At 62.8% G+C, this 23,891-nt stretch overlaps 6 non-coding genes across 6 annotated transcripts; all 6 read left to right on the forward strand.

Moving 5' to 3' along the window:
* The first annotated feature begins 3,535 nt into the window (after positions 1 to 3,535).
* On the forward strand, positions 3,536 to 3,654 carry LOC142861478 (5S ribosomal RNA). Its single transcript, XR_012912704.1, has one exon. It is a non-coding gene; the product is annotated as a 5S ribosomal RNA (ribosomal RNA).
* Positions 3,655 to 7,438: 3,784 nt separating this feature from the next.
* On the forward strand, positions 7,439 to 7,557 carry LOC142861489 (5S ribosomal RNA). Its single transcript, XR_012912715.1, has one exon. It is a non-coding gene; the product is annotated as a 5S ribosomal RNA (ribosomal RNA).
* Positions 7,558 to 11,345: 3,788 nt separating this feature from the next.
* Positions 11,346 to 11,464, forward strand: LOC142861500 (5S ribosomal RNA). The gene has a single exon (XR_012912725.1). It is a non-coding gene; the product is annotated as a 5S ribosomal RNA (ribosomal RNA).
* A 3,789-nt stretch (positions 11,465 to 15,253) lies between these two features.
* LOC142861511 (5S ribosomal RNA) lies at positions 15,254 to 15,372 on the forward strand. The gene has a single exon (XR_012912736.1). It is a non-coding gene; the product is annotated as a 5S ribosomal RNA (ribosomal RNA).
* Positions 15,373 to 19,156: 3,784 nt separating this feature from the next.
* LOC142861522 (5S ribosomal RNA) lies at positions 19,157 to 19,275 on the forward strand. Its single transcript, XR_012912747.1, has one exon. It is a non-coding gene; the product is annotated as a 5S ribosomal RNA (ribosomal RNA).
* Positions 19,276 to 23,061: 3,786 nt separating this feature from the next.
* On the forward strand, positions 23,062 to 23,180 carry LOC142861533 (5S ribosomal RNA). The gene has a single exon (XR_012912759.1). It is a non-coding gene; the product is annotated as a 5S ribosomal RNA (ribosomal RNA).
* Positions 23,181 to 23,891: the final 711 nt, after the last annotated feature.

Genomic DNA, 23,891 nt, shown 5'->3' on the forward strand with positions numbered 1-23,891 from the left:
AGAGGGGAGGGAGTTCCAGAAGAAGGCCAGGATGTCATTTTGAGGGAGTATGTGACCAGAACTCGTCCCGTTGCTTTTGGGGTTCTATGGGCTACACGCAGGAATCTTTGGTGGTGGCACCTGATGTTGGGGGATCCGGAGTCACACCCAGACCTGCTCCACAGGCCTCCTTTTACTTTTCTCTTCGGATTCATTATTTTTAAAAAGTGTCTCTTACCTCTAGGATTGCATTTTCTTTTCTCTCTCTTTTCAAGCAGATGATGGGAGTACAAGTATTCAGGTGACATGTGTTGCCCGTGCCGCCCTCCCCCCTGTGTTCTTTTTTTTTTTTTTTTTTTGAGACAGAGTCTCGTTTTGCTGCCCAGGCTAGAGTGAGTGCCATGGCGTCAGCCTAGCTCACAGCAACCTCAATCTCCGGGCTCAAGCAATCCTGCTGCCTCAGCCTCCCGAGTAGTTGGGACTACAGGCATGCACCACCACGCCCGGCTGTGTTTTTCTATATATATTAGTTGGCCAATTAATTTCTTTCTATTTTTAGTAGAGACGGGGTCTCGCTCTTGCTCAGGCTGGTTTCGAACTCCTGACCTGGAGCAATCCGCCCGCCTCGGCCTCCCAGAGAGCTAGGATTACAGGCGTGAGCCACCGCGCCCGGCCCCCCCTGTGTTCTTATTCATATACCTCTCATGTTGTTCCAGCGTATTGTGGGGGTACCAATGTTAAGGTCGGGTGCCTTGCCCTCTCCAAGCCTCCCCCCTCGGGTCAGAGCTTCAAGTGCGCCCATCCCCCAGTCGGTGCGCACCCACCCCATGCCTAATGGATGTGTATGCCCCTCCCCTCCCCCCACCCGCCCGACACCCACCCGATGAAGGTGATTCCTCTCTGTCCACTTAGGCGTCCATCCGTTCGTACCAATTTGCCGGTGAGCGCGCTCACGTGGTGCTCGTGTGTCCATTCTTGGGATACTTGGCTTACTGGAACGGGTTCCAGCTCTGGCCAGGAGAACACGAGAGGCGCCCTCTCACCGCTGCTCCTCACAGCCGAATGGCACTCCGTGGTGTCCACGCGCCACATTTTATTGATGCACTCCTGGATGGATGGGCACTCGGGTCGCTTCCACGTCTTTGGGATTGTGAATTGTGCCCTAACTGTCACCCTAACCCTTACCCAGCCCGTCTCCTCTGCCCCTGCCTGACGCACTCCTCCCCGGCCAGGCCCGTCACTGTCCTGGGCCCCCGCCTGACCGGCTCCTCCCCGCCCGGCCTGTCACCGTCCTCTGCCCCTGCCTGACACGCTCCTTCCCGCCCGGCCTCTCACCGTCCTCGGCCCCTGCCTGACCGGCTCCTCCGTCGCCTGGGCCTTCCAAGGGCTTGGTGTGGATGCTGCTTCCAGGAAGCCCTCCAGAAACCCGGCAGCAGGGTGGCCGCAGCAGTCTCCAGCAGCCGTCCCTAAGTCGCGTGAGTGCGGGGGACGTGCCCCCGCTGTGCCGCGGGGGCCCAGCCTGGTGTCTTCCCTGAGGCCCTGCGGCTGCCGGCTGGGCTGCCGCTCCCCGCAAGGGGAGAGCCGCGGAGGTGGGGACCGCCTCCTGATGGGGACGTACACGCAGCTCTCCACGTCGGATTCCGGGGCTCTCTGTCCTGCCCGAAGGCCCAGCTGGCCTGCGGGTCCTTAGAGTGGCAGAAACCTCCGAAAACTGAGACTGAGGGTCCGGTGGGTGTCTGCACTTTTGTGCTGGGCACCCCAGGGAGGCCCGGGGGCTGGCTGGACAACGTGGTCTGCTGGGCGGGGGGGGGGGGGGGGGGGGGGGGGGTTGGAGGAGCAACTGATGCCCTTTGCACTTTGGGTAGCAAGAGTCTGAGGTGTCTCTGAGCCCTGTGCCCTGTGGGGGCGGGGCGGGGGGGAGGAGGAGGAGGAGGAGGAGGAGGAGGTGGGAAGGGCCGGGGCCTGCAGTCCTGTTCCCGGGGTGGCACGGCAAGTGGCTTCTTCCACAGGCTGCTTGGCCTGGGCTCCCTGCACCTGGGCCTTTGGAGGACCGGCCCTGTGCTTGCCAACACTTCCTGCAGGGACCCAGAGCTGGGAGGTGGCATCTCTCAGCCCTGGGTCGGGCAGAGCCCCAGCGGGCCATGCCCACAACCTCTCTCAGCACCGGTCCCCCAGAAGGCTCCTTTGGGACCAGGATTCTCTTGCGGTGACTCTTTAAGGTCTGGCCCCTGGATGGAGGGGCACCAGGAGTAGAGGAGCAGGAAGGGGAAGGGGGTGGCCATGCGAGGGGACACTTGGAGGCCAAGTCCCAGCTTCAGCCTGATCCTCCTGGGAACCCCGCTCTGAGACAAGGAGCCGGGCTTCGCATTCCCACAGCAGCCAGTCGTGGGCTGAGGACACCTGGGGCGTTGGGAACTCCCTGGCTTCTCCTTGGTTTAACATCTAGAGCTGCTTGTGAATCGCGCCGCCACACACACCCGAGCGCAGGTGTCTTCCGCACAGACTGCGGGCCTCGCTCTTCTGAATGCCGCTAGCTCGCCACCCACCCACGGGTGAACCTGGTCAGGGTGCTTTCTCTCAGGGGCAGACTCTTTTCCGGGCGGGCTACCGGTGTCTCTGTTTGCTCGTTTCTTTCTTCCATTTCGGGAAAGTCTTCCTTGCTGGGTGTGGAAATCTCCTATGCCTTCCCTCGCCTATTCTGTCAGCTTTAAAATTCTCTTTCAGTTGCCACCCTCACAGATGGATTAGGAAACTCTTTCCGGTGCACTCATTAGTGAAATGACCTCAAGGAAGCTGGAATCCAATATCTAATGGCCGATTTTTAGCGAGTCCACACGCCAGGGTGGTCGGGGTCCAATGCAGCCCCGGCCAGGCCCAGGCCCCTTGGACTGGGCCACAGGAGGACACGGAGGAGGGTCCCGGCCCCCACGAAGCGGTGCCGGCAGTTCTCCACGGGCTTGGGCGTTTTCCAGAGGTAGGAGATGGAGGGGACTGATTTCTTCAGCGCCCCCCAAACCACGCCACCCCACCCCACCCATGGGACACATCCCCAGAGAGAGACGCCCCATACACTGGCTGTGCCCCAGCCCTGGCCCGGGGGAATAGGCGGCAGCCCACCCACAGGGCGAGGGGGGGGCGCAGCTGAAAGGGGTTGTGGGGGAGGGCGGCCCCTGCCTGGGGTCAAAGGGCGAGCGTCCCGCGCGTGCGCAGTCAGCGGCAGCGACGCGCTGGGGGTGGGCAGCGGGTAGGTGAAGGAGGCCGGGCGAGGAGACGAGGGGGGCTGGGAGGGCTCCACCTTGGCGAGTCCAGCCGTGGAGGCGCATCTTGTGTGAGTGTGAGTGAGTGTGAGTGTGTGTGTGTGTGTAGAGAGAGACAGCCCCCCACCCCGCCCCGCCCCGCCCCGCCCCGCCCATCACCCCCGTCCCTGGGAGCCCGCGGGACCCGGCCGGCGAACTCAACCGGCCCGGCCCGGCGCGGGGCCTGGGGCGGGAGGCGGCGGCGGGGAAGCCCAGAGAGGCTCGGCTTCTCGAGCGGGGCAGGGGCGCCCTCCGCCGCCGTCTAGGGCCACACCACCCTGAACGCCCCCGATCTCGTCTGGTCTCGGAAGCTAAGCAGGGTCGGGCCTGGTTAGTACTTGGATGGGAGACCGCCTGGGAATACCGGGTGCCACAGGCTGCTGCTTTTTTTTTTTTTTTTTTTTTTTTTGCCTCTTGTTCTGTCCCCTTTCTGGGAGCGCGGCGGCGGCCCGGGGTGGGGGTCACCCCCACCCTCAGCGCCCGCGCGCGCGGTGCCTGGCGCCCCAGCCCGCACCGTGGGGCCTCCTCTTGTCCCAAGCCGCGACACCGCCGCCACGCGGCAGCATGCGTGGCATCTGGACTGTCAGGTCTCAGACCAAAGGTCTGCTCTGTGGGAACCGACACGCTGGAGGAAACCTGGAGAGTCTGAGAGGGGAGGGAGTTCCAGAAGAAGGCCAGGATGTCATTTTGAGGGAGTATGTGACCAGAACTCGTCCCGTTGCTTTTGGGGTTCTATGGGCTACACGCAGGAATCTTTGGTGGTGGCACCTGATGTTGGGGGATCCGGAGTCACACCCAGACCTGCTCCACAGGCCTCCTTTTACTTTTCTCTTCGGATTCATTATTTTTAAAAAGTGTCTCTTACCTCTAGGATTGCATTTTCTTTTCTCTCTCTTTTCAAGCAGATGATGGGAGTACAAGTATTCAGGTGACATGTGTTGCCCGTGCCGCCCTCCCCCCTGTGTTCTTTTTTTTTTTTTTTTTTGAGACAGAGTCTCGTTTTGCTGCCCAGGCTAGAGTGAGTGCCATGGCGTCAGCCTAGCTCACAGCAACCTCAATCTCCGGGCTCAAGCAATCCTGCTGCCTCAGCCTCCCGAGTAGTTGGGACTACAGGCATGCACCACCACGCCCGGCTGTGTTTTTCTATATATATTAGTTGGCCAATTAATTTCTTTCTATTTTTAGTAGAGACGGGGTCTCGCTCTTGCTCAGGCTGGTTTCGAACTCCTGACCTGGAGCAATCCGCCCGCCTCGGCCTCCCAGAGAGCTAGGATTACAGGCGTGAGCCACCGCGCCCGGCCCCCCCTGTGTTCTTATTCATATACCTCTCATGTTGTTCCAGCGTATTGTGGGGGTACCAATGTTAAGGTCGGGTGCCTTGCCCTCTCCAAGCCTCCCCCCTCGGGTCAGAGCTTCAAGTGCGCCCATCCCCCAGTCGGTGCGCACCCACCCCATGCCTAATGGATGTGTATGCCCCTCCCCTCCCCCCACCCGCCCGACACCCACCCGATGAAGGTGATTCCTCTCTGTCCACTTAGGCGTCCATCCGTTCGTACCAATTTGCCGGTGAGCGCGCTCACGTGGTGCTCGTGTGTCCATTCTTGGGATACTTGGCTTACTGGAACGGGTTCCAGCTCTGGCCAGGAGAACACGAGAGGCGCCCTCTCACCGCTGCTCCTCACAGCCGAATGGCACTCCGTGGTGTCCACGCGCCACATTTTATTGATGCACTCCTGGATGGATGGGCACTCGGGTCGCTTCCACGTCTTTGGGATTGTGAATTGTGCCCTAACTGTCACCCTAACCCTTACCCAGCCCGTCTCCTCTGCCCCTGCCTGACGCACTCCTCCCCGGCCAGGCCCGTCACTGTCCTGGGCCCCCGCCTGACCGGCTCCTCCCCGCCCGGCCTGTCACCGTCCTCTGCCCCTGCCTGACACGCTCCTTCCCGCCCGGCCTCTCACCGTCCTCGGCCCCTGCCTGACCGGCTCCTCCGTCGCCTGGGCCTTCCAAGGGCTTGGTGTGGATGCTGCTTCCAGGAAGCCCTCCAGAAACCCGGCAGCAGGGTGGCCGCAGCAGTCTCCAGCAGCCGTCCCTAAGTAGCGTGAGTGCGGGGGACGTGCCCCCGCTGTGCCGCGGGGGCCCAGCCTGGTGTCTTCCCTGAGGCCCTGCGGCTGCCGGCTGGGCTGCCGCTCCCCGCAAGGGGAGAGCCGCGGAGGTGGGGACCGCCTCCTGATGGGGACGTACACGCAGCTCTCCACGTCGGATTCCGGGGCTCTCTGTCCTGCCCGAAGGCCCAGCTGGCCTGCGGGTCCTTAGAGTGGCAGAAACCTCCGAAAACTGAGACTGAGGGTCCGGTGGGTGTCTGCACTTTTGTGCTGGGCACCCCAGGGAGGCCCGGGGGCTGGCTGGACAACGTGGTCTGCTGGGCGGGGGGGGGGGGGGGGGTTGGAGGAGCAACTGATGCCCTTTGCACTTTGGGTAGCAAGAGTCTGAGGTGTCTCTGAGCCCTGTGCCCTGTGGGGGCGGGGCGGGGGGGAGGAGGAGGAGGAGGAGGAGGAGGAGGTGGGAAGGGCCGGGGCCTGCAGTCCTGTTCCCGGGGTGGCACGGCAAGTGGCTTCTTCCACAGGCTGCTTGGCCTGGGCTCCCTGCACCTGGGCCTTTGGAGGACCGGCCCTGTGCTTGCCAACACTTCCTGCAGGGACCCAGAGCTGGGAGGTGGCATCTCTCAGCCCTGGGTCGGGCAGAGCCCCAGCGGGCCATGCCCACAACCTCTCTCAGCACCGGTCCCCCAGAAGGCTCCTTTGGGACCAGGATTCTCTTGCGGTGACTCTTTAAGGTCTGGCCCCTGGATGGAGGGGCACCAGGAGTAGAGGAGCAGGAAGGGGAAGGGGGTGGCCATGCGAGGGGACACTTGGAGGCCAAGTCCCAGCTTCAGCCTGATCCTCCTGGGAACCCCGCTCTGAGACAAGGAGCCGGGCTTCGCATTCCCACAGCAGCCAGTCGTGGGCTGAGGACACCTGGGGCGTTGGGAACTCCCTGGCTTCTCCTTGGTTTAACATCTAGAGCTGCTTGTGAATCGCGCCGCCACACACACCCGAGCGCAGGTGTCTTCCGCACAGACTGCGGGCCTCGCTCTTCTGAATGCCGCTAGCTCGCCACCCACCCACGGGTGAACCTGGTCAGGGTGCTTTCTCTCAGGGGCAGACTCTTTTCCGGGCGGGCTACCGGTGTCTCTGTTTGCTCGTTTCTTTCTTCCATTTCGGGAAAGTCTTCCTTGCTGGGTGTGGAAATCTCCTATGCCTTCCCTCGCCTATTCTGTCAGCTTTAAAATTCTCTTTCAGTTGCCACCCTCACAGATGGATTAGGAAACTCTTTCCGGTGCACTCATTAGTGAAATGACCTCAAGGAAGCTGGAATCCAATATCTAATGGCCGATTTTTAGCGAGTCCACACGCCAGGGTGGTCGGGGTCCAATGCAGCCCCGGCCAGGCCCAGGCCCCTTGGACTGGGCCACAGGAGGACACGGAGGAGGGTCCCGGCCCCCACGAAGCGGTGCCGGCAGTTCTCCACGGGCTTGGGCGTTTTCCAGAGGTAGGAGATGGAGGGGACTGATTTCTTCAGCGCCCCCCAAACCACGCCACCCCACCCCACCCATGGGACACATCCCCAGAGAGAGACGCCCCATACACTGGCTGTGCCCCAGCCCTGGCCCGGGGGAATAGGCGGCAGCCCACCCACAGGGCGAGGGGGGGGCGCAGCTGAAAGGGGTTGTGGGGGAGGGCGGCCCCTGGCTGGGGTCAAAGGGCGAGCGTCCCGCGCATGCGCAGTCAGCGGCAGCGACGCGCTGGGGGTGGGCAGCGGGTAGGTGAAGGAGGCCGGGCGAGGAGACGAGGGGGGCTGGGAGGGCTCCACCTTGGCGAGTCCAGCCGTGGAGGCGCATCTTGTGTGAGTGTGAGTGAGTGTGAGTGTGTGTGTGTGTGTAGAGAGAGACAGCCCCCCACCCCGCCCCGCCCCGCCCATCACCCCCGTCCCTGGGAGCCCGCGGGACCCGGCCGGCGAACTCAACCGGCCCGGCCCGGCGCGGGGCCTGGGGCGGGAGGCGGCGGCGGGGAAGCCCAGAGAGGCTCGGCTTCTCGAGCGGGGCAGGGGCGCCCTCCGCCGCCGTCTAGGGCCACACCACCCTGAACGCCCCCGATCTCGTCTGGTCTCGGAAGCTAAGCAGGGTCGGGCCTGGTTAGTACTTGGATGGGAGACCGCCTGGGAATACCGGGTGCCACAGGCTGCTGCTTTTTTTTTTTTTTTTTTTTTTTTGCCTCTTGTTCTGTCCCCTTTCTGGGAGCGCGGCGGCGGCCCGGGGTGGGGGTCACCCCCACCCTCAGCGCCCGCGCGCGCGGTGCCTGGCGCCCCAGCCCGCACCGTGGGGCCTCCTCTTGTCCCAAGCCGCGACACCGCCGCCACGCGGCAGCATGCGTGGCATCTGGACTGTCAGGTCTCAGACCAAAGGTCTGCTCTGTGGGAACCGACACGCTGGAGGAAACCTGGAGAGTCTGAGAGGGGAGGGAGTTCCAGAAGAAGGCCAGGATGTCATTTTGAGGGAGTATGTGACCAGAACTCGTCCCGTTGCTTTTGGGGTTCTATGGGCTACACGCAGGAATCTTTGGTGGTGGCACCTGATGTTGGGGGATCCGGAGTCACACCCAGACCTGCTCCACAGGCCTCCTTTTACTTTTCTCTTCGGATTCATTATTTTTAAAAAGTGTCTCTTACCTCTAGGATTGCATTTTCTTTTCTCTCTCTTTTCAAGCAGATGATGGGAGTACAAGTATTCAGGTGACATGTGTTGCCCGTGCCGCCCTCCCCCCTGTGTTCTTTTTTTTTTTTTTTTTTTGAGACAGAGTCTCGTTTTGCTGCCCAGGCTAGAGTGAGTGCCATGGCGTCAGCCTAGCTCACAGCAACCTCAATCTCCGGGCTCAAGCAATCCTGCTGCCTCAGCCTCCCGAGTAGTTGGGACTACAGGCATGCACCACCACGCCCGGCTGTGTTTTTCTATATATATTAGTTGGCCAATTAATTTCTTTCTATTTTTAGTAGAGACGGGGTCTCGCTCTTGCTCAGGCTGGTTTCGAACTCCTGACCTGGAGCAATCCGCCCGCCTCGGCCTCCCAGAGAGCTAGGATTACAGGCGTGAGCCACCGCGCCCGGCCCCCCCTGTGTTCTTATTCATATACCTCTCATGTTGTTCCAGCGTATTGTGGGGGTACCAATGTTAAGGTCGGGTGCCTTGCCCTCTCCAAGCCTCCCCCCTCGGGTCAGAGCTTCAAGTGCGCCCATCCCCCAGTCGGTGCGCACCCACCCCATGCCTAATGGATGTGTATGCCCCTCCCCTCCCCCCACCCGCCCGACACCCACCCGATGAAGGTGATTCCTCTCTGTCCACTTAGGCGTCCATCCGTTCGTACCAATTTGCCGGTGAGCGCGCTCACGTGGTGCTCGTGTGTCCATTCTTGGGATACTTGGCTTACTGGAACGGGTTCCAGCTCTGGCCAGGAGAACACGAGAGGCGCCCTCTCACCGCTGCTCCTCACAGCCGAATGGCACTCCGTGGTGTCCACGCGCCACATTTTATTGATGCACTCCTGGATGGATGGGCACTCGGGTCGCTTCCACGTCTTTGGGATTGTGAATTGTGCCCTAACTGTCACCCTAACCCTTACCCAGCCCGTCTCCTCTGCCCCTGCCTGACGCACTCCTCCCCGGCCAGGCCCGTCACTGTCCTGGGCCCCCGCCTGACCGGCTCCTCCCCGCCCGGCCTGTCACCGTCCTCTGCCCCTGCCTGACACGCTCCTTCCCGCCCGGCCTCTCACCGTCCTCGGCCCCTGCCTGACCGGCTCCTCCGTCGCCTGGGCCTTCCAAGGGCTTGGTGTGGATGCTGCTTCCAGGAAGCCCTCCAGAAACCCGGCAGCAGGGTGGCCGCAGCAGTCTCCAGCAGCCGTCCCTAAGTCGCGTGAGTGCGGGGGACGTGCCCCCGCTGTGCCGCGGGGGCCCAGCCTGGTGTCTTCCCTGAGGCCCTGCGGCTGCCGGCTGGGCTGCCGCTCCCCGCAAGGGGAGAGCCGCGGAGGTGGGGACCGCCTCCTGATGGGGACGTACACGCAGCTCTCCACGTCGGATTCCGGGGCTCTCTGTCCTGCCCGAAGGCCCAGCTGGCCTGCGGGTCCTTAGAGTGGCAGAAACCTCCGAAAACTGAGACTGAGGGTCCGGTGGGTGTCTGCACTTTTGTGCTGGGCACCCCAGGGAGGCCCGGGGGCTGGCTGGACAACGTGGTCTGCTGGGCGGGGGGGGGGGGGGGGGGGGGTTGGAGGAGCAACTGATGCCCTTTGCACTTTGGGTAGCAAGAGTCTGAGGTGTCTCTGAGCCCTGTGCCCTGTGGGGGCGGGGCGGGGGGGAGGAGGAGGAGGAGGAGGAGGAGGAGGTGGGAAGGGCCGGGGCCTGCAGTCCTGTTCCCGGGGTGGCACGGCAAGTGGCTTCTTCCACAGGCTGCTTGGCCTGGGCTCCCTGCACCTGGGCCTTTGGAGGACCGGCCCTGTGCTTGCCAACACTTCCTGCAGGGACCCAGAGCTGGGAGGTGGCATCTCTCAGCCCTGGGTCGGGCAGAGCCCCAGCGGGCCATGCCCACAACCTCTCTCAGCACCGGTCCCCCAGAAGGCTCCTTTGGGACCAGGATTCTCTTGCGGTGACTCTTTAAGGTCTGGCCCCTGGATGGAGGGGCACCAGGAGTAGAGGAGCAGGAAGGGGAAGGGGGTGGCCATGCGAGGGGACACTTGGAGGCCAAGTCCCAGCTTCAGCCTGATCCTCCTGGGAACCCCGCTCTGAGACAAGGAGCCGGGCTTCGCATTCCCACAGCAGCCAGTCGTGGGCTGAGGACACCTGGGGCGTTGGGAACTCCCTGGCTTCTCCTTGGTTTAACATCTAGAGCTGCTTGTGAATCGCGCCGCCACACACACCCGAGCGCAGGTGTCTTCCGCACAGACTGCGGGCCTCGCTCTTCTGAATGCCGCTAGCTCGCCACCCACCCACGGGTGAACCTGGTCAGGGTGCTTTCTCTCAGGGGCAGACTCTTTTCCGGGCGGGCTACCGGTGTCTCTGTTTGCTCGTTTCTTTCTTCCATTTCGGGAAAGTCTTCCTTGCTGGGTGTGGAAATCTCCTATGCCTTCCCTCGCCTATTCTGTCAGCTTTAAAATTCTCTTTCAGTTGCCACCCTCACAGATGGATTAGGAAACTCTTTCCGGTGCACTCATTAGTGAAATGACCTCAAGGAAGCTGGAATCCAATATCTAATGGCCGATTTTTAGCGAGTCCACACGCCAGGGTGGTCGGGGTCCAATGCAGCCCCGGCCAGGCCCAGGCCCCTTGGACTGGGCCACAGGAGGACACGGAGGAGGGTCCCGGCCCCCACGAAGCGGTGCCGGCAGTTCTCCACGGGCTTGGGCGTTTTCCAGAGGTAGGAGATGGAGGGGACTGATTTCTTCAGCGCCCCCCAAACCACGCCACCCCACCCCACCCATGGGACACATCCCCAGAGAGAGACGCCCCATACACTGGCTGTGCCCCAGCCCTGGCCCGGGGGAATAGGCGGCAGCCCACCCACAGGGCGAGGGGGGGGCGCAGCTGAAAGGGGTTGTGGGGGAGGGCGGCCCCTGGCTGGGGTCAAAGGGCGAGCGTCCCGCGCATGCGCAGTCAGCGGCAGCGACGCGCTGGGGGTGGGCAGCGGGTAGGTGAAGGAGGCCGGGCGAGGAGACGAGGGGGGCTGGGAGGGCTCCACCTTGGCGAGTCCAGCCGTGGAGGCGCATCTTGTGTGAGTGTGAGTGAGTGTGAGTGTGTGTGTGTGTGTAGAGAGAGACAGCCCCCCACCCCGCCCCGTCCCGCCCATCACCCCCGTCCCTGGGAGCCCGCGGGACCCGGCCGGCGAACTCAACCGGCCCGGCCCGGCGCGGGGCCTGGGGCGGGAGGCGGCGGCGGGGAAGCCCAGAGAGGCTCGGCTTCTCGAGCGGGGCAGGGGCGCCCTCCGCCGCCGTCTAGGGCCACACCACCCTGAACGCCCCCGATCTCGTCTGGTCTCGGAAGCTAAGCAGGGTCGGGCCTGGTTAGTACTTGGATGGGAGACCGCCTGGGAATACCGGGTGCCACAGGCTGCTGCTTTTTTTTTTTTTTTTTTTTTTTGCCTCTTGTTCTGTCCCCTTTCTGGGAGCGCGGCGGCGGCCCGGGGTGGGGGTCACCCCCACCCTCAGCGCCCGCGCGCGCGGTGCCTGGCGCCCCAGCCCGCACCGTGGGGCCTCCTCTTGTCCCAAGCCGCGACACCGCCGCCACGCGGCAGCATGCGTGGCATCTGGACTGTCAGGTCTCAGACCAAAGGTCTGCTCTGTGGGAACCGACACGCTGGAGGAAACCTTGGAGAGTCTGAGAGGGGAGGGAGTTCCAGAGAAGGCCAGGATGTCATTTTGAGGGAGTATGTGACCAGAAACTCGTCCCGTTGCTTTTGGGGTTCTATGGGCTACACGCAGGAATCTTTGGTGGTGGCACCTGATGTTGGGGGATCCGAGTCACACCCAGACCTGCTCCACAGCCTCCTTTTACTTTTTCTCTTCGGATTCATTATTTTTAAAAAGTGTCTCTTACCTCTAGGATTGCATTTTCTTTTCTCTCTCTTTTCAAGCAGATGATGGGAGTACAAGTATTCAGGTGACATGTGTTGCCCGTGCCGCCCTCCCCCCTGTGTTCTTTTTTTTTTTTTTTTTTTGAGACAGAGTCTCGTTTTGCTGCCCAGGCTAGAGTGAGTGCCATGGCGTCAGCCTAGCTCACAGCAACCTCAATCTCCGGGCTCAAGCAATCCTGCTGCCTCAGCCTCCCGAGTAGTTGGGACTACAGGCATGCACCACCACGCCCGGCTGTGTTTTTCTATATATATTAGTTGGCCAATTAATTTCTTTCTATTTTTAGTAGAGACGGGGTCTCGCTCTTGCTCAGGCTGGTTTCGAACTCCTGACCTGGAGCAATCCGCCCGCCTCGGCCTCCCAGAGAGCTAGGATTACAGGCGTGAGCCACCGCGCCCGGCCCCCCCTGTGTTCTTATTCATATACCTCTCATGTTGTTCCAGCGTATTGTGGGGGTACCAATGTTAAGGTCGGGTGCCTTGCCCTCTCCAAGCCTCCCCCCTCGGGTCAGAGCTTCAAGTGCGCCCATCCCCCAGTCGGTGCGCACCCACCCCATGCCTAATGGATGTGTATGCCCCTCCCCTCCCCCCACCCGCCCGACACCCACCCGATGAAGGTGATTCCTCTCTGTCCACTTAGGCGTCCATCCGTTCGTACCAATTTGCCGGTGAGCGCGCTCACGTGGTGCTCGTGTGTCCATTCTTGGGATACTTGGCTTACTGGAACGGGTTCCAGCTCTGGCCAGGAGAACACGAGAGGCGCCCTCTCACCGCTGCTCCTCACAGCCGAATGGCACTCCGTGGTGTCCACGCGCCACATTTTATTGATGCACTCCTGGATGGATGGGCACTCGGGTCGCTTCCACGTCTTTGGGATTGTGAATTGTGCCCTAACTGTCACCCTAACCCTTACCCAGCCCGTCTCCTCTGCCCCTGCCTGACGCACTCCTCCCCGGCCAGGCCCGTCACTGTCCTGGGCCCCCGCCTGACCGGCTCCTCCCCGCCCGGCCTGTCACCGTCCTCTGCCCCTGCCTGACACGCTCCTTCCCGCCCGGCCTCTCACCGTCCTCGGCCCCTGCCTGACCGGCTCCTCCGTCGCCTGGGCCTTCCAAGGGCTTGGTGTGGATGCTGCTTCCAGGAAGCCCTCCAGAAACCCGGCAGCAGGGTGGCCGCAGCAGTCTCCAGCAGCCGTCCCTAAGTCGCGTGAGTGCGGGGGACGTGCCCCCGCTGTGCCGCGGGGGCCCAGCCTGGTGTCTTCCCTGAGGCCCTGCGGCTGCCGGCTGGGCTGCCGCTCCCCGCAAGGGGAGAGCCGCGGAGGTGGGGACCGCCTCCTGATGGGGACGTACACGCAGCTCTCCACGTCGGATTCCGGGGCTCTCTGTCCTGCCCGAAGGCCCAGCTGGCCTGCGGGTCCTTAGAGTGGCAGAAACCTCCGAAAACTGAGACTGAGGGTCCGGTGGGTGTCTGCACTTTTGTGCTGGGCACCCCAGGGAGGCCCGGGGGCTGGCTGGACAACGTGGTCTGCTGGGCGGGGGGGGGGGGGGGGGGGGTTGGAGGAGCAACTGATGCCCTTTGCACTTTGGGTAGCAAGAGTCTGAGGTGTCTCTGAGCCCTGTGCCCTGTGGGGGCGGGGCGGGGGGGAGGAGGAGGAGGAGGAGGAGGAGGAGGAGGTGGGAAGGGCCGGGGCCTGCAGTCCTGTTCCCGGGGTGGCACGGCAAGTGGCTTCTTCCACAGGCTGCTTGGCCTGGGCTCCCTGCACCTGGGCCTTTGGAGGACCGGCCCTGTGCTTGCCAACACTTCCTGCAGGGACCCAGAGCTGGGAGGTGGCATCTCTCAGCCCTGGGTCGGGCAGAGCCCCAGCGGGCCATGCCCACAACCTCTCTCAGCACCGGTCCCCCAGAAGGCTCCTTTGGGACCAGGATTCTCTTGCGGTGACTCTTTAAGGTCTGGCCCCTGGATGGAGGGGCACCAGGAGTAGAGGAGCAGGAAGGGGAAGGGGGTGGCCATGCGAGGGGACACTTGGAGGCCAAGTCCCAGCTTCAGCCTGATCCTCCTGGGAACCCCGCTCTGAGACAAGGAGCCGGGCTTCGCATTCCCACAGCAGCCAGTCGTGGGCTGAGGACACCTGGGGCGTTGGGAACTCCCTGGCTTCTCCTTGGTTTAACATCTAGAGCTGCTTGTGAATCGCGCCGCCACACACACCCGAGCGCAGGTGTCTTCCGCACAGACTGCGGGCCTCGCTCTTCTGAATGCCGCTAGCTCGCCACCCACCCACGGGTGAACCTGGTCAGGGTGCTTTCTCTCAGGGGCAGACTCTTTTCCGGGCGGGCTACCGGTGTCTCTGTTTGCTCGTTTCTTTCTTCCATTTCGGGAAAGTCTTCCTTGCTGGGTGTGGAAATCTCCTATGCCTTCCCTCGCCTATTCTGTCAGCTTTAAAATTCTCTTTCAGTTGCCACCCTCACAGATGGATTAGGAAACTCTTTCCGGTGCACTCATTAGTGAAATGACCTCAAGGAAGCTGGAATCCAATATCTAATGGCCGATTTTTAGCGAGTCCACACGCCAGGGTGGTCGGGGTCCAATGCAGCCCCGGCCAGGCCCAGGCCCCTTGGACTGGGCCACAGGAGGACACGGAGGAGGGTCCCGGCCCCCACGAAGCGGTGCCGGCAGTTCTCCACGGGCTTGGGCGTTTTCCAGAGGTAGGAGATGGAGGGGACTGATTTCTTCAGCGCCCCCCAAACCACGCCACCCCACCCCACCCATGGGACACATCCCCAGAGAGAGACGCCCCATACACTGGCTGTGCCCCAGCCCTGGCCCGGGGGAATAGGCGGCAGCCCACCCACAGGGCGAGGGGGGGGCGCAGCTGAAAGGGGTTGTGGGGGAGGGCGGCCCCTGGCTGGGGTCAAAGGGCGAGCGTCCCGCGCGTGCGCAGTCAGCGGCAGCGACGCGCTGGGGGTGGGCAGCGGGTAGGTGAAGGAGGCCGGGCGAGGAGACGAGGGGGGCTGGGAGGGCTCCACCTTGGCGAGTCCAGCCGTGGAGGCGCATCTTGTGTGAGTGTGAGTGAGTGTGAGTGTGTGTGTGTGTGTAGAGAGAGACAGCCCCCCACCCCGCCCCGCCCCGCCCATCACCCCCGTCCCTGGGAGCCCGCGGGACCCGGCCGGCGAACTCAACCGGCCCGGCCCGGCGCGGGGCCTGGGGCGGGAGGCGGCGGCGGGGAAGCCCAGAGAGGCTCGGCTTCTCGAGCGGGGCAGGGGCGCCCTCCGCCGCCGTCTAGGGCCACACCACCCTGAACGCCCCCGATCTCGTCTGGTCTCGGAAGCTAAGCAGGGTCGGGCCTGGTTAGTACTTGGATGGGAGACCGCCTGGGAATACCGGGTGCCACAGGCTGCTGCTTTTTTTTTTTTTTTTTTTTTTTTGCCTCTTGTTCTGTCCCCTTTCTGGGAGCGCGGCGGCGGCCCGGGGTGGGGGTCACCCCCACCCTCAGCGCCCGCGCGCGCGGTGCCTGGCGCCCCAGCCCGCACCGTGGGGCCTCCTCTTGTCCCAAGCCGCGACACCGCCGCCACGCGGCAGCATGCGTGGCATCTGGACTGTCAGGTCTCAGACCAAAGGTCTGCTCTGTGGGAACCGACACGCTGGAGGAAACCTGGAGAGTCTGAGAGGGGAGGGAGTTCCAGAAGAAGGCCAGGATGTCATTTTGAGGGAGTATGTGACCAGAACTCGTCCCGTTGCTTTTGGGGTTCTATGGGCTACACGCAGGAATCTTTGGTGGTGGCACCTGATGTTGGGGGATCCGGAGTCACACCCAGACCTGCTCCACAGGCCTCCTTTTACTTTTCTCTTCGGATTCATTATTTTTAAAAAGTGTCTCTTACCTCTAGGATTGCATTTTCTTTTCTCTCTCTTTTCAAGCAGATGATGGGAGTACAAGTATTCAGGTGACATGTGTTGCCCGTGCCGCCCTCCCCCCTGTGTTCTTTTTTTTTTTTTTTTTTTGAGACAGAGTCTCGTTTTGCTGCCCAGGCTAGAGTGAGTGCCATGGCGTCAGCCTAGCTCACAGCAACCTCAATCTCCGGGCTCAAGCAATCCTGCTGCCTCAGCCTCCCGAGTAGTTGGGACTACAGGCATGCACCACCACGCCCGGCTGTGTTTTTCTATATATATTAGTTGGCCAATTAATTTCTTTCTATTTTTAGTAGAGACGGGGTCTCGCTCTTGCTCAGGCTGGTTTCGAACTCCTGACCTGGAGCAATCCGCCCGCCTCGGCCTCCCAGAGAGCTAGGATTACAGGCGTGAGCCACCGCGCCCGGCCCCCCCTGTGTTCTTATTCATATACCTCTCATGTTGTTCCAGCGTATTGTGGGGGTACCAATGTTAAGGTCGGGTGCCTTGCCCTCTCCAAGCCTCCCCCCTCGGGTCAGAGCTTCAAGTGCGCCCATCCCCCAGTCGGTGCGCACCCACCCCATGCCTAATGGATGTGTATGCCCCTCCCCTCCCCCCACCCGCCCGACACCCACCCGATGAAGGTGATTCCTCTCTGTCCACTTAGGCGTCCATCCGTTCGTACCAATTTGCCGGTGAGCGCGCTCACGTGGTGCTCGTGTGTCCATTCTTGGGATACTTGGCTTACTGGAACGGGTTCCAGCTCTGGCCAGGAGAACACGAGAGGCGCCCTCTCACCGCTGCTCCTCACAGCCGAATGGCACTCCGTGGTGTCCACGCGCCACATTTTATTGATGCACTCCTGGATGGATGGGCACTCGGGTCGCTTCCACGTCTTTGGGATTGTGAATTGTGCCCTAACTGTCACCCTAACCCTTACCCAGCCCGTCTCCTCTGCCCCTGCCTGACGCACTCCTCCCCGGCCAGGCCCGTCACTGTCCTGGGCCCCCGCCTGACCGGCTCCTCCCCGCCCGGCCTGTCACCGTCCTCTGCCCCTGCCTGACACGCTCCTTCCCGCCCGGCCTCTCACCGTCCTCGGCCCCTGCCTGACCGGCTCCTCCGTCGCCTGGGCCTTCCAAGGGCTTGGTGTGGATGCTGCTTCCAGGAAGCCCTCCAGAAACCCGGCAGCAGGGTGGCCGCAGCAGTCTCCAGCAGCCGTCCCTAAGTCGCGTGAGTGCGGGGGACGTGCCCCCGCTGTGCCGCGGGGGCCCAGCCTGGTGTCTTCCCTGAGGCCCTGCGGCTGCCGGCTGGGCTGCCGCTCCCCGCAAGGGGAGAGCCGCGGAGGTGGGGACCGCCTCCTGATGGGGACGTACACGCAGCTCTCCACGTCGGATTCCGGGGCTCTCTGTCCTGCCCGAAGGCCCAGCTGGCCTGCGGGTCCTTAGAGTGGCAGAAACCTCCGAAAACTGAGACTGAGGGTCCGGTGGGTGTCTGCACTTTTGTGCTGGGCACCCCAGGGAGGCCCGGGGGCTGGCTGGACAACGTGGTCTGCTGGGCGGGGGGGGGGGGGGGGGGGGGGGGTTGGAGGAGCAACTGATGCCCTTTGCACTTTGGGTAGCAAGAGTCTGAGGTGTCTCTGAGCCCTGTGCCCTGTGGGGGCGGGGCGGGGGGGAGGAGGAGGAGGAGGAGGAGGTGGGAAGGGCCGGGGCCTGCAGTCCTGTTCCCGGGGTGGCACGGCAAGTGGCTTCTTCCACAGGCTGCTTGGCCTGGGCTCCCTGCACCTGGGCCTTTGGAGGACCGGCCCTGTGCTTGCCAACACTTCCTGCAGGGACCCAGAGCTGGGAGGTGGCATCTCTCAGCCCTGGGTCGGGCAGAGCCCCAGCGGGCCATGCCCACAACCTCTCTCAGCACCGGTCCCCCAGAAGGCTCCTTTGGGACCAGGATTCTCTTGCGGTGACTCTTTAAGGTCTGGCCCCTGGATGGAGGGGCACCAGGAGTAGAGGAGCAGGAAGGGGAAGGGGGTGGCCATGCGAGGGGACACTTGGAGGCCAAGTCCCAGCTTCAGCCTGATCCTCCTGGGAACCCCGCTCTGAGACAAGGAGCCGGGCTTCGCATTCCCACAGCAGCCAGTCGTGGGCTGAGGACACCTGGGGCGTTGGGAACTCCCTGGCTTCTCCTTGGTTTAACATCTAGAGCTGCTTGTGAATCGCGCCGCCACACACACCCGAGCGCAGGTGTCTTCCGCACAGACTGCGGGCCTCGCTCTTCTGAATGCCGCTAGCTCGCCACCCACCCACGGGTGAACCTGGTCAGGGTGCTTTCTCTCAGGGGCAGACTCTTTTCCGGGCGGGCTACCGGTGTCTCTGTTTGCTCGTTTCTTTCTTCCATTTCGGGAAAGTCTTCCTTGCTGGGTGTGGAAATCTCCTATGCCTTCCCTCGCCTATTCTGTCAGCTTTAAAATTCTCTTTCAGTTGCCACCCTCACAGATGGATTAGGAAACTCTTTCCGGTGCACTCATTAGTGAAATGACCTCAAGGAAGCTGGAATCCAATATCTAATGGCCGATTTTTAGCGAGTCCACACGCCAGGGTGGTCGGGGTCCAATGCAGCCCCGGCCAGGCCCAGGCCCCTTGGACTGGGCCACAGGAGGACACGGAGGAGGGTCCCGGCCCCCACGAAGCGGTGCCGGCAGTTCTCCACGGGCTTGGGCGTTTTCCAGAGGTAGGAGATGGAGGGGACTGATTTCTTCAGCGCCCCCCAAACCACGCCACCCCACCCCCCCATGGGACACATCCCCAGAGAGAGACGCCCCATACACTGGCTGTGCCCCAGCCCTGGCCCGGGGGAATAGGCGGCAGCCCACCCACAGGGCGAGGGGGGGGCGCAGCTGAAAGGGGTTGTGGGGGAGGGCGGCCCCTGGCTGGGGTCAAAGGGCGAGCGTCCCGCGCATGCGCAGTCAGCGGCAGCGACGCGCTGGGGGTGGGCAGCGGGTAGGTGAAGGAGGCCGGGCGAGGAGACGAGGGGGGCTGGGAGGGCTCCACCTTGGCGAGTCCAGCCGTGGAGGCGCATCTTGTGTGAGTGTGAGTGAGTGTGAGTGTGTGTGTGTGTGTAGAGAGAGACAGCCCCCCACCCCGCCCCGCCCCGCCCATCACCCCCGTCCCTGGGAGCCCGCGGGACCCGGCCGGCGAACTCAACCGGCCCGGCCCGGCGCGGGGCCTGGGGCGGGAGGCGGCGGCGGGGAAGCCCAGAGAGGCTCGGCTTCTCGAGCGGGGCAGGGGCGCCCTCCGCCGCCGTCTAGGGCCACACCACCCTGAACGCCCCCGATCTCGTCTGGTCTCGGAAGCTAAGCAGGGTCGGGCCTGGTTAGTACTTGGATGGGAGACCGCCTGGGAATACCGGGTGCCACAGGCTGCTGCTTTTTTTTTTTTTTTTTTTTTTTTGCCTCTTGTTCTGTCCCCTTTCTGGGAGCGCGGCGGCGGCCCGGGGTGGGGGTCACCCCCACCCTCAGCGCCCGCGCGCGCGGTGCCTGGCGCCCCAGCCCGCACCGTGGGGCCTCCTCTTGTCCCAAGCCGCGACACCGCCGCCACGCGGCAGCATGCGTGGCATCTGGACTGTCAGGTCTCAGACCAAAGGTCTGCTCTGTGGGAACCGACACGCTGGAGGAAACCTGGAGAGTCTGAGAGGGGAGGGAGTTCCAGAAGAAGGCCAGGATGTCATTTTGAGGGAGTATGTGACCAGAACTCGTCCCGTTGCTTTTGGGGTTCTATGGGCTACACGCAGGAATCTTTGGTGGTGGCACCTGATGTTGGGGGATCCGGAGTCACACCCAGACCTGCTCCACAGGCCTCCTTTTACTTTTCTCTTCGGATTCATTATTTTTAAAAAGTGTCTCTTACCTCTAGGATTGCATTTTCTTTTCTCTCTCTTTTCAAGCAGATGATGGGAGTACAAGTATTCAGGTGACATGTGTTGCCCGTGCCGCCCTCCCCCCTGTGTTCTTTTTTTTTTTTTTTTTTTGAGACAGAGTCTCGTTTTGCTGCCCAGGCTAGAGTGAGTGCCATGGCGTCAGCCTAGCTCACAGCAACCTCAATCTCCGGGCTCAAGCAATCCTGCTGCCTCAGCCTCCCGAGTAGTTGGGACTACAGGCATGCACCACCACGCCCGGCTGTGTTTTTCTATATATATTAGTTGGCCAATTAATTTCTTTCTATTTTTAGTAGAGACGGGGTCTCGCTCTTGCTCAGGCTGGTTTCGAACTCCTGACCTGGAGCAATCCGCCCGCCTCGGCCTCCCAGAGAGCTAGGATTACAGGCGTGAGCCACCGCGCCCGGCCCCCCCTGTGTTCTTATTCATATACCTCTCATGTTGTTCCAGCGTATTGTGGGGGTACCAATGTTAAGGTCGGGTGCCTTGCCCTCTCCAAGCCTCCCCCCTCGGGTCAGAGCTTCAAGTGCGCCCATCCCCCAGTCGGTGCGCACCCACCCCATGCCTAATGGATGTGTATGCCCCTCCCCTCCCCCCACCCGCCCGACACCCACCCGATGAAGGTGATTCCTCTCTGTCCACTTAGGCGTCCATCCGTTCGTACCAATTTGCCGGTGAGCGCGCTCACGTGGTGCTCGTGTGTCCATTCTTGGGATACTTGGCTTACTGGAACGGGTTCCAGCTCTGGCCAGGAGAACACGAGAGGCGCCCTCTCACCGCTGCTCCTCACAGCCGAATGGCACTCCGTGGTGTCCACGCGCCACATTTTATTGATGCACTCCTGGATGGATGGGCACTCGGGTCGCTTCCACGTCTTTGGGATTGTGAATTGTGCCCTAACTGTCACCCTAACCCTTACCCAGCCCGTCTCCTCTGCCCCTGCCTGACGCACTCCTCCCCGGCCAGGCCCGTCACTGTCCTGGGCCCCCGCCTGACCGGCTCCTCCCCGCCCGGCCTGTCACCGTCCTCTGCCCCTGCCTGACACGCTCCTTCCCGCCCGGCCTCTCACCGTCCTCGGCCCCTGCCTGACCGGCTCCTCCGTCGCCTGGGCCTTCCAAGGGCTTGGTGTGGATGCTGCTTCCAGGAAGCCCTCCAGAAACCCGGCAGCAGGGTGGCCGCAGCAGTCTCCAGCAGCCGTCCCTAAGTCGCGTGAGTGCGGGGGACGTGCCCCCGCTGTGCCGCGGGGGCCCAGCCTGGTGTCTTCCCTGAGGCCCTGCGGCTGCCGGCTGGGCTGCCGCTCCCCGCAAGGGGAGAGCCGCGGAGGTGGGGACCGCCTCCTGATGGGGACGTACACGCAGCTCTCCACGTCGGATTCCGGGGCTCTCTGTCCTGCCCGAAGGCCCAGCTGGCCTGCGGGTCCTTAGAGTGGCAGAAACCTCCGAAAACTGAGACTGAGGGTCCGGTGGGTGTCTGCACTTTTGTGCTGGGCACCCCAGGGAGGCCCGGGGGCTGGCTGGACAACGTGGTCTGCTGGGCGGGGGGGGGGGGGGGGGGGTTGGAGGAGCAACTGATGCCCTTTGCACTTTGGGTAGCAAGAGTCTGAGGTGTCTCTGAGCCCTGTGCCCTGTGGGGGCGGGGCGGGGGGGAGGAGGAGGAGGAGGAGGAGGAGGAGGTGGGAAGGGCCGGGGCCTGCAGTCCTGTTCCCGGGGTGGCACGGCAAGTGGCTTCTTCCACAGGCTGCTTGGCCTGGGCTCCCTGCACCTGGGCCTTTGGAGGACCGGCCCTGTGCTTGCCAACACTTCCTGCAGGGACCCAGAGCTGGGAGGTGGCATCTCTCAGCCCTGGGTCGGGCAGAGCCCCAGCGGGCCATGCCCACAACCTCTCTCAGCACCGGTCCCCCAGAAGGCTCCTTTGGGACCAGGATTCTCTTGCGGTGACTCTTTAAGGTCTGGCCCCTGGATGGAGGGGCACCAGGAGTAGAGGAGCAGGAAGGGGAAGGGGGTGGCCATGCGAGGGGACACTTGGAGGCCAAGTCCCAGCTTCAGCCTGATCCTCCTGGGAACCCCGCTCTGAGACAAGGAGCCGGGCTTCGCATTCCCACAGCAGCCAGTCGTGGGCTGAGGACACCTGGGGCGTTGGGAACTCCCTGGCTTCTCCTTGGTTTAACATCTAGAGCTGCTTGTGAATCGCGCCGCCACACACACCCGAGCGCAGGTGTCTTCCGCACAGACTGCGGGCCTCGCTCTTCTGAATGCCGCTAGCTCGCCACCCACCCACGGGTGAACCTGGTCAGGGTGCTTTCTCTCAGGGGCAGACTCTTTTCCGGGCGGGCTACCGGTGTCTCTGTTTGCTCGTTTCTTTCTTCCATTTCGGGAAAGTCTTCCTTGCTGGGTGTGGAAATCTCCTATGCCTTCCCTCGCCTATTCTGTCAGCTTTAAAATTCTCTTTCAGTTGCCACCCTCACAGATGGATTAGGAAACTCTTTCCGGTGCACTCATTAGTGAAATGACCTCAAGGAAGCTGGAATCCAATATCTAATGGCCGATTTTTAGCGAGTCCACACGCCAGGGTGGTCGGGGTCCAATGCAGCCCCGGCCAGGCCCAGGCCCCTTGGACTGGGCCACAGGAGGACACGGAGGAGGGTCCCGGCCCCCACGAAGCGGTGCCGGCAGTTCTCCACGGGCTTGGGCGTTTTCCAGAGGTAGGAGATGGAGGGGACTGATTTCTTCAGCGCCCCCCAAACCACGCCACCCCACCCCACCCATGGGACACATCCCCAGAGAGAGACGCCCCATACACTGGCTGTGCCCCAGCCCTGGCCCGGGGGAATAGGCGGCAGCCCACCCACAGGGCGAGGGGGGGGCGCAGCTGAAAGGGGTTGTGGGGGAGGGCGGCCCCTGGCTGGGGTCAAAGGGCGAGCGTCCCGCGCATGCGCAGTCAGCGGCAGCGACGCGCTGGGGGTGGGCAGCGGGTAGGTGAAGGAGGCCGGGCGAGGAGACGAGGGGGGCTGGGAGGGCTCCACCTTGGCGAGTCCAGCCGTGGAGGCGCATCTTGTGTGAGTGTGAGTGAGTGTGAGTGTGTGTGTGTGTGTAGAGAGAGACAGCCCCCCACCCCGCCCCGCCCCGCCCATCACCCCCGTCCCTGGGAGCCCGCGGGACCCGGCCGGCGAACTCAACCGGCCCGGCCCGGCGCGGGGCCTGGGGCGGGAGGCGGCGGCGGGGAAGCCCAGAGAGGCTCGGCTTCTCGAGCGGGGCAGGGGCGCCCTCCGCCGCCGTCTAGGGCCACACCACCCTGAACGCCCCCGATCTCGTCTGGTCTCGGAAGCTAAGCAGGGTCGGGCCTGGTTAGTACTTGGATGGGAGACCGCCTGGGAATACCGGGTGCCACAGGCTGCTGCTTTTTTTTTTTTTTTTTTTTTTTTGCCTCTTGTTCTGTCCCCTTTCTGGGAGCGCGGCGGCGGCCCGGGGTGGGGGTCACCCCCACCCTCAGCGCCCGCGCGCGCGGTGCCTGGCGCCCCAGCCCGCACCGTGGGGCCTCCTCTTGTCCCAAGCCGCGACACCGCCGCCACGCGGCAGCATGCGTGGCATCTGGACTGTCAGGTCTCAGACCAAAGGTCTGCTCTGTGGGAACCGACACGCTGGAGGAAACCTGGAGAGTCTGAGAGGGGAGGGAGTTCCAGAAGAAGGCCAGGATGTCATTTTGAGGGAGTATGTGACCAGAACTCGTCCCGTTGCTTTTGGGGTTCTATGGGCTACACGCAGGAATCTTTGGTGGTGGCACCTGATGTTGGGGGATCCGGAGTCACACCCAGACCTGCTCCACAGGCCTCCTTTTACTTTTCTCTTCGGATTCATTATTTTTAAAAAGTGTCTCTTACCTCTAGGATTGCATTTTCTTTTCTCTCTCTTTTCAAGCAGATGATGGGAGTACAAGTATTCAGGTGACATGTGTTGCCCGTGCCGCCCTCCCCCCTGTGTTCTTTTTTTTTTTTTTTTTTTGAGACAGAGTCTCGTTTTGCTGCCCAGGCTAGAGTGAGTGCCATGGCGTCAGCCTAGCTCACAGCAACCTCAATCTCCGGGCTCAAGCAATCCTGCTGCCTCAGC

This window comes from Microcebus murinus, chromosome 16 (assembly GCF_040939455.1).
Source record: "Microcebus murinus isolate Inina chromosome 16, M.murinus_Inina_mat1.0, whole genome shotgun sequence".
In the NCBI taxonomy this organism is placed as follows: domain Eukaryota; kingdom Metazoa; phylum Chordata; class Mammalia; order Primates; family Cheirogaleidae; genus Microcebus; species Microcebus murinus.